Genomic DNA, 9,814 nt, shown 5'->3' with positions numbered 1-9,814 from the left:
CGCTGTAGGGTAAGAAGTTGAAGTTGAAAAGAGGCCTGCACAAGAAACACAAATAGAATATAACAAACTGAGCTCGCTGTAGGGTAAGAAGTTGAAGTTGAAAAGAGGCCTGCACAAGAAACACAAATAGAATATAACAAACTTAGCTCGCTGTAGGGTAAGAAGTTGAAAAGATCGCTGTAGGGTACCAACTGCAACTCGCTAACTACTATTCCTCAAAAGATGAGAAGCACCTTTCCGTTGCCGGGATTTGAACCCGGGTCGCCTGGGTGAAAACCAGGTATCCTAACCGGACTAGACGACAACGGATTGATTGTATAATCACTAATATGTTGGGTATTTTTGATGGGGAAAATACCAAAAACCAAACATTCAAACACACACAGAGACAATGCTCTGTTTTACTTTACTCCAGGATCCTTTTGTGCACAGAAGACTTAAAAAAATTCACTGAGAGACAGAGTATTTCAACATCATAAAAGATTTCTGAGAAATTACTGGGTTAACTGCTGTAAATCCCTTTTTACATTCACTGCAGTGAAAACATATTACTTACTGGTGTAAAACCTTCATTCACATTTACTGGTGTGAAACTATTTTTTTACATACTGCTGTAAAAACAAAATTTACACGAACTTACAAATGCGCTCCACCATTTTCTTTATGCACTTGCAAAACCACACATGGTTTTCCTTCACCTCTGTTTTTCAATACCCACACAAAAACATTACAACATATTTGTGCACTGCTGTGCATACACCCTCTGGTTCTTCACGCTGCTGCGAAACACCAGATTGTATTTTTCTCCCATGTGCCATGCGTAAAAATTAAAAGTCAACACACAAAACATAAAAGACTTATTACATACGTTTTTTTTACATTCAATACATGCCGTATGTAAATATAAAAAAATATTAAAACATGCCCATATCCCATACGAAACTTAATTAATGAGCATATGCGCCCATACCTCCATAAAAAAAGATTTACGTGCAATATATGAAAACTTCAATATACTACCTACCACTATGACATTTCATTAATTAAACGTATGGTCAACAAAACTTTGATTTACTCCACGCTATGAATTTAATGTTTGTCGTATGCAGGTTTGGAGCAGCTTCGGGCAATCAACGGTTGAAGAAGGTGGAGCACATCCGACGGTGGAGGGCAATATCGGAAGACCAACAAGTGCTGAACATTAACCCCCGAGAAAATGACGTTGCGTTACGTCAGGGCTGAACCACGTGTTGGCTCCACATTTTCTCGGGCCCTTGTGTACGAAAACCATTCTCTGCAGGTAGGCGGTCCGAGAAATCTTTAAACCGGGTTTGTGGTTTTTGCTGGCGGTTTTGGGGAGCGTACGGCTACATTGAAATTAGATTTCAACACTCCCCTTTAATTTCAACAGCTGGGCATTCGGTCATACCTAGACACTTCCTTAAAAATTCAAAGCTTCTCTGATCCAACGGCTTTGTCAAGATGTCCGCAACCTGTTCTTGAGTCCTGCAATGTTCCAAGACAATTTCTCCATTATTCACCAATTCTCTGATGTAGTGAAACCTTGTATCAATGTGTTTCGTTCTCTTATGAAACACTGAATTCTTTGACAATGCAATAGCTGAGCTATTGTCACAAAAAATCACTGTCGCTTTTGCCTGCTCTTGGCCTAAGCTTCTCAACATTCTTCTCATCCACACTGCCTGACATGCTGCTGCTGTAGCTGCCACATATTCAGCCTCTGCTGTAGACAATGCTACAATGGACTGCTTCTTAGAAGCCCATGAAATGACTCCTGAACCCATATGAAAAACATAACCGGAAGTGCTCTTCCGATCATCTACACTTCCAGCCCAATCGCTGTCTGTGTATCCAACCAAATCTGAATGTTCTGAGGCATGATATAAAATTCCAAACATTTTGGTGCCTTTGACATACCTCAAAATTCTCTTTGCTGCCTGCCAATGTGCCTCCTTTGGCCTCTCCATGAACCTGGAAATTAAACTAACAGCATACATTAAATCAGGCCTAGTAGCTGTTAAGTACATGAGGCTGCCTACAATACTCTTGTACAAACTAGGATCAAAATCCTTGCTGCTGTCCTCTCTGCTGAGCTTTAATCCCATTACTGTGGGAGTGATGGCTGCCTTGCATTCTTCCATCTTAAATCTGCTCAAAATTTGATTTACATATCTTGCTTGAGATATAAAAATTCCTTTTTCATTTTGATCTACTTCTATGCCTAAGAAGTATCTCAAGAAACCCATGTCAGTCATTTCAAATTCATCTTTCATGACTGATTTAAAATTCTCAATGAGCTGATCATCATTACCTGTAAAAATCACATCATCAACATATAAGACAACAATTAAAATCTTACCATCCTTTTCCTTGATGTAGACTGTGGGTTCTCCTTCACATTTGTCAAATTCATTATCCAATAGATATGAATCTATCCTGCTGTACCATGCTCTTGGCGCTTGCTTCAGCCCATAAAGAGCTTTCTTCAATTTGCACACTTTGTGCTCTTCACCTTTCTTCTCATATCCGAGAGGCTGTTCCACATAGACCTCTTCCATTAACACTCCATTTAGGAATGCTGACTTCACGTCCATTTGGTAGACTTTCCATTTGTTTTGAGCTGCTATGGACAGCACTGCTCTCACGGTTTCCATTCTTGCAACCGGGGCGAAAGTCTCCTCATAATCTCTCCCATACTGTTGGCATTATGATGCATGTGTTGTACTTGATGGCAACCCTCTCATAGAAGAATATCTCACTTAAGTATAACTGGGTGAATCTTCAGAAGAGATATCAGATGTGACTGATGGAGGACAGCTCAAAGGAAGCAGATGATGAATCTTCAGAAGAGATATCAGATGTGACTGATGGAGGACAGCTCAAAGGAATCAGATGATGAATCTTCAGAAGAGATATCAGATGTGACTGATGGAGGACAGCTCAAAGGAATCAGATGATAGTTCTAAGTGTGACAAGTTAGCTTTGCCATCAAGTCCAAAGGGGGAGATTGTTGGCATTATGAGATAAGTGTTGTCCTTGATGGCAAACCTCACTGATGACAAATCATAGTACAGAAGGTCAGCAGCAAGGAATTGATGATCAGACTATAAGAAGAAGAGAAAGTTCATACACGCAGGTTCGTTAAGCCCAAGTCGCATGTACACGCAGGTTGGCTTCAGCAAAAGCGCGTGTATGTGGAAAAGTACCTTTGGTCCACGGCGGTTATTCCTTGGAAGTTGTGCCTATGGTTTTGGACCTTGGTGTCTCGACGGACGTGTTGATCCCTAGTTTTTGAAGTTGATGGTATTGGATTTCTATGGTTTTGGCTCTCGGTATTGAACAAGGCCTAAGGCTATATAAGGAAAAGGAAATCATTAGGCAGTAGTATCTGAAATGTCTTGAATATCTGATGAAGCATTAGATCCAGTATGCAGGGTTATGGGTTGATGATGCATTGCTTGATCTGAGCTAAGGAGAGATCTCACCGGTTGATGGAGAACTAGATCTAAGGAGAGATCGGGATCAAATGGTTTGAAATGAACTATCTTTATGATGCTTATTCTAGATCTACATACTGACGCATGTATTGTTCTATAAAAGTTATGAGTATGACTGATGTCTGGTACAGCTGCAAGTTATGAGAAATTATTTTTAGATCTGTACGCGGGTTGTCTTTGGCAAAAGCGCGTATACACGCGGGTTTGATTCATCGAAGTAGCGTATACATTGTAAAGCTTGATATTTGAAGTTGCAGATGGATCTGATGGTTATTACAGAGTTCTGTGTCTGCTCTGTGTTCTGGTGACTGTTGTTAACAGGGTTTCAGTGATTCAGAGTTTGATGATTGTTTTGAGCTTCAATGATAGTTATGGGTCCAGTATGAAAATTGGATGAAAAGTGGCCTTGCAGATTATGTGTTGTGCTTCAGTGTATCCAGTCTGAAAATTGATGAAACGTGGTACCTGGAGGTGAGAAGATTGTAGGCAAGCACCTACGTACTAGCAGGTAGTAGCCTGCGTACTAGTAAATGGATCGGCTAGTACAAGAGCAAAGGGGGTTGTAGCTCCCGTACTGGTATAAGACTGCACCAGTACAAATATTGTAAAAGGATTTTCTTATTAAGAAGAAGATTGAGATGACTTGCAGCAGGTGGTTTTCACCCACATTGGGTTTCCACCTTATATCTTTGTGTTCATGTGTGTGGCTTTTGTGTGATGATCTGTTCTGTTATACTGCACCTGTTTACTGTTAATATGCTTAATAATGATCTGATGCATTTACTGAAGATTAAGCTAACTGAATTATAAGATCTCTGGATATACGCGAGTTTCATTAGACACAGTAGCGTGTACACGCGGGTTCACTTAATTGAAGTAGCGTATATGTTTTTGAGCATTGAAAAAAGATTGATTGATCTGATAATACTGATTCACCCCCCCCTCTCAGTATTATTTCCAACAATTGGTATCAGAGCAGGTCCTTTGGTAGAAGCTTGATCGCTTGAAGGAGATCCGTGGAACAATGGGAAAGAAGCTTAAGAAGAAAGCTCATAAGAAGAAGAAGACATCTCAGAAGGACTATGACAGTGGGAGAGTCGATTGGGGATTAGGTATAAGAAGCTCTTCAGATTCAGAATCATTATCAGGTATGAATGTGTTATCCTCTGATGTTCCTGCTATATTTCCTTGTGAAAGTGATGGAAGTGATAGTGAAACTACTGAACATGCTTTTATGGGTGAGCAAGAAAAGTGTCAAATAGAGGCAGTGTTTAGAAGGCTTGCAGACAAAGTTAAAGATCAACAAGATCTATTGAACAAAAGGGAATGTGCTTTCAAAGAAGAAGTTACCAAACTAAAGGCCCAAATAGAAGAAGGAAACAAAGTAAGAAAGCTACTCAAGGACAAGGAAGACCAATGTCAAAAATTGCAGCATGAAGTGACATCATTAAGAAAAGAAGTCAACGAAAGAAGCACAACCATCAAGAAACTCAAAGATAGATCCAGCTACTATGAAAATCTTGAAGCTACAATCCCCTCACTAAAAGGAGATCTTGAAGAATCAAAGAAGCAGAATACAGATCTACTCCAAGCTATTGCAAAACAAGAAAACGAAGTCACCAGCTTAAAATCTCAACTAGAATGTGCCTTCCGAGTTCGTCAAATGCAGCAGGATCTGAATGAAGAACAAGAAAAGGAGATTCTCAAACTAAGGCATCAGTTGGAAGAAGGAAGGAAAGATGGAGAAGACATGAAGAAGCAATGTCTAGAAAAGGAGGAACAACTTCAAGTTGAGGTAAATATCTTGAAAGCTAGATGTAGAAGAAGAAGAGTTCAAGACTATTATGCGGACAGGTCATCTCAATCAAGGTACTTTAATGGATATTGCTTTGCTTGCAATATGTATGGTCACAAAGCTGCTGATTGCTACAGAAGGAACATGAAACATGTTAGATGTTATGCATGTAACAAGCTTGGACATATAGCAAAGGAATGCAGGAACAAAGGATGGACATCACACCGAAAGGAGAAAACCTCATCACACTTGAAGATATGGAGGAAGAAGGAAGTACAGTCAGCACAATGTACTGAGACACAGCACAGCACAGACATATCAGACTTAGGGGGAGCTGAAAGTGTAAACCTTCAGTGTCCTGAATCTCATACGCAAGTTCCTTAAAGGGAAGTCGCGTATATACGCGAGTTCGACACTGCAAAGTCGCGTATATGTCAGTCTGAAGAAAAGCAGTGGGGACAGGCTCAGAAAAGGGATCTGATATGATTCAGTCCATTATTTGCTCTATTGGTTACAGTCTGCTGAGGATGTGTGGAAATGTTTTGTTACTTGTATGATGTCTAGAAGTGTTTTTGATCCTAACTTGAGGATGATGATGTTTTGATGCTTATTGCTGATATATGCATGATCAGATCTAACAGATGGCACTGGTTGAGGGGGAGCATATGCCTTTAGTAATTCATTGTTGGCATTATGGTTAATAATCCTTGGTGATGATTCTTATAAGGATAAATGATATATCTTGCTATGATATGATGTTGTGAGTTATCTATGATAAACTCTCATATGATTCTTGAAGTTACATAGAAGATGTTCAGATCAGATTTATGGTTGATTCTTTGATGATGCATGTATGGTGCTTACATGGTGATCTTCATAAGAACAAGGAGAAGTACAAAGCTTGAATACACATCTTCCTCACTTGATGATGAGTCACTTATATACTGCTGTTGTCATATGCATAAAGATCATACAGTTATGATGCAGGCACTCATGTGGATAAGGATTGTTGCTGTTGATGATATCAAGAAGTTTTGTCAAATGAGCTTGAGCTCAAGATACATAGTGCTGACACATGGATGACTACTCAAAGTGGCTTTATTGGAGACATGGTGATGAGTTCTTATCTATATGATGATAGGTTGATACTTACATATGATGATTGATGCAGATGTTCCCAAGAAATGATACTTGGAGCTTGTAGATCTTGACGTTGACGTAATGGCTATGGTGGTTTCACATGTAATGTGAATAATTTCATGATGATGTTTAAAAGGAGGAATTGACATCTATGTTCAGACATACCTTGCTGCAGGACATTTACAGGTTGTTGATATGGAAATTTGTGTACGCGTGCTGTTTAAAGGATATTCGCGTGCATACGCGGTTTTACAAGAGGATAGTCGCGTATATGGTATACGCGTGTTGCGTAAGGGATATCCGCGTGTATACGCTTGTTTATGTGTATACAGACGCGTATATGGAGTTTTGAAGAAAATCAGCAGGGACAGATGTTGGTTGCAGAAAGTCTGATATGGGTCTGACAGAGATCATCTGGCACAGGTTCAGGGGGAGCAGATAATCTTCCAATGATGCATTGTTGGCATTATCTTAAAGTTTTTGGTTCTGGTTCACTTTTGTTGTTGGTTTCAGATGGAACAAAGGCGAAAGGAGAACAGAAGGATCTCTTGGTTGTTGATCTGAATGGTGATTATCAGATGCTACTGGTGACTTTCATAAGTCTTGGTCTAGTTCTTTCGTCTCTATGTCATATATCTCTTTTGTGGTATCTCTTTCATGGTGTCAAGGTCATGTAACGGCCTATTTTGGTTTCCCCACTATGCCTGGGATGATTGATGCAATATGATTGGTTGTCATATGTAAAATTTTGATGTATCCCCACTTGGTTGGGTGGATGAGTCAATTTTTGTATATCCTCACTTAGTTGAGAGATGGATGTATGTATGAGTCTTTGGTGATAGGAAGGTCTTTTATGATGTATAGAGTCATGTTCTTCTTGAAGAACATCTTTTGCAGATCTTGCCTACAGTCAGGAAGAGCATGAACAGCACACTTCAGCGGTACAGAGATTCAGCATGTACTCAGAGGGAGCATGGACAGATTGGTACACCTTGGCATATACAAAGGGGGAGATTATTCAGAGATTTCAGCAGGTACTCAAGGGGAGTATGGACAGTGGAATGATTCAACAAAGGAAGAGAATATCTTGGTCCACCCTTTGCCCTTGATGTCAAAGGGGGAGAGTGACTTGGTGTGGTGGTTGCCATCAAGTCCAAAGGGGGAGATTGTTGGCATTATGATGCATGTGTTGTACTTGATGGCAACCCTCTCATAGAAGAATATCTCACTTAAGTATAACTGGGTGAATCTTCAGAAGAGATATCAGATGTGACTGATGGAGGACAGCTCAAAGGAAGCAGATGATGAATCTTCAGAAGAGATATCAGATGTGACTGATGGAGGACAGCTCAAAGGAATCAGATGATGAATCTTCAGAAGAGATATCAGATGTGACTGATGGAGGACAGCTCAAAGGAATCAGATGATAGTTCTAAGTGTGACAAGTTAGCTTTGCCATCAAGTCCAAAGGGGGAGATTGTTGGCATTATGAGATAAGTGTTGTCCTTGATGGCAAACCTCACTGATGACAAATCATAGTACAGAAGGTCAGCAGCAAGGAATTGATGATCAGACTATAAGAAGAAGAGAAAGTTCATACACGCAGGTTCGTTAAGCCCAAGTCGCATGTACACGCAGGTTGGCTTCAGCAAAAGCGCGTGTATGTGGAAAAGTACCTTTGGTCCACGACGGTTATTCCTTGGAAGTTGTGCCTATGGTTTTGGACCTTGTCTCGACGGACGTGTTGATCCCTAGTTTTTGAAGTTGATGGTATTGGATTTCTATGGTTTTGGCTCTCGGTATTGAACAAGGCCTAAGGCTATATAAGGAAAAGGAAATCATTAGGCAGTAGTATCTGAAATGTCTTGAATATCTGATGAAGCATTAGATCCAGTATGCAGGGTTATGGGTTGATGATGCATTGCTTGATCTGAGCTAAGGAGAGATCTCACCGGTTGATGGAGAACTAGATCTAAGGAGAGATCGGGATCAAATGGTTTGAAATGAACTATCTTTATGATGCTTATTCTAGATCTACATACTGACGCATGTATTGTTCTATAAAAGTTATGAGTATGACTGATGTCTGGTACAGCTGCAAGTTATGAGAAATTATTTTTAGATCTGTACGCGGGTTGTCTTTGGCAAAAGCGCGTATACACGCGGGTTTGATTCATCGAAGTAGCGTATACATTGTAAAGCTTGATATTTGAAGTTGCAGATGGATCTGATGGTTATTACAGAGTTCTGTGTCTGCTCTGTGTTCTGGTGACTGTTGTTAACAGGGTTTCAGTGATTCAGAGTTTGATGATTGTTTTGAGCTTCAATGATAGTTATGGGTCCAGTATGAAAATTGGATGAAAAGTGGCCTTGCAGATTATGTGTTGTGCTTCAGTGTATCCAGTCTGAAAATTGATGAAACGTGGTACCTGGAGGTGAGAAGATTGTAGGCAAGCACCTACGTACTAGCAAGTAGTAGCCTGCGTACTAGTAAATGGATCGGCTAGTACAAGAGCAAAGGGGGTTGTAGCTCCCGTACTGGTATAAGACTGCACCAGTACAAATATTGTAAAAGGATTTTCTTATTAAGAAGAAGATTGAGATGACTTGCAGCAGGTGGTTTTCACCCACATTGGGTTTCCACCTTATATCTTTGTGTTCATGTGTGTGGCTTTTGTGTGATGATCTGTTCTGTTATACTGCACCTATTTACTGTTAATATGCTTAATAATGATCTGATGCATTTACTGAAGATTAAGCTAACTGAATTATAAGATCTCTGGATATACGCGAGTTTCATTAGACACAGTAGCGTGTACACGCGGGTTCACTTAATTGAAGTAGCGTATATGTTTTTGAGCATTGAAAAAAGATTGATTGATCTGATAATACTGATTCACCCCCCCCTCTCAGTATTATTTCCAACACATACTGCTGCTTGTAGCCTTTGACAACCAGCCTTGCCTTGTGCCTTTCAATCTTGCCTTCAGCATTGCTCTTGGTCTTGTAGACCCATTTCACACCAATGACTTCTTTGCCTTTTGGTAGCTCAACCAAATCCCATGTTTTGTTTCTCTCTATGGCGTTCATCTCCTCATCCATAGCTTCTATCCATTTCCTATCTTTGATTGCTTCTTTGAAATGAATAGGATCATCAACATGACAATACAAGGCAAATAAGGAATTCATTCCTTCTTCATAAATTTCACTTAGATTTCTAAACTTCTTACCTCGTTCACTTGGTGTGCAAGTGCTTGAAGATGCACTTGAATTTCCTCCTTGTGGTGTGCTTGGAGAAGCACTCTCATTGATCCTCAATGGTGTACCTTGCTGTCCTTGTGTTGGCGCTGTTGTTTGGGGA

General features: G+C 40.1%; 1 non-coding gene across 1 annotated transcript; it reads right to left on the bottom strand.

Annotated features, from left to right (window-relative positions):
• Positions 1–235: 235 nt before the first annotated feature.
• On the bottom strand, positions 236–309 carry TRNAE-UUC (transfer RNA glutamic acid (anticodon UUC)). Its single transcript has one exon. It is a non-coding gene; the product is annotated as a tRNA-Glu (tRNA).
• Positions 310–9,814: the final 9,505 nt, after the last annotated feature.

The sequence above is a fragment of the Pinus tabuliformis genome, chromosome 6, assembly GCF_031772625.1.
Source record: "Pinus tabuliformis cultivar Carrire ecotype Pingquan chromosome 6, CPIR1, whole genome shotgun sequence".
Taxonomy (NCBI): Eukaryota; Viridiplantae; Streptophyta; class Pinopsida; order Pinales; family Pinaceae; genus Pinus; species Pinus tabuliformis.
Note: the sequence above shows the minus strand (reverse complement) of the source record. Positions and strands in the feature narration are given on the sequence as shown.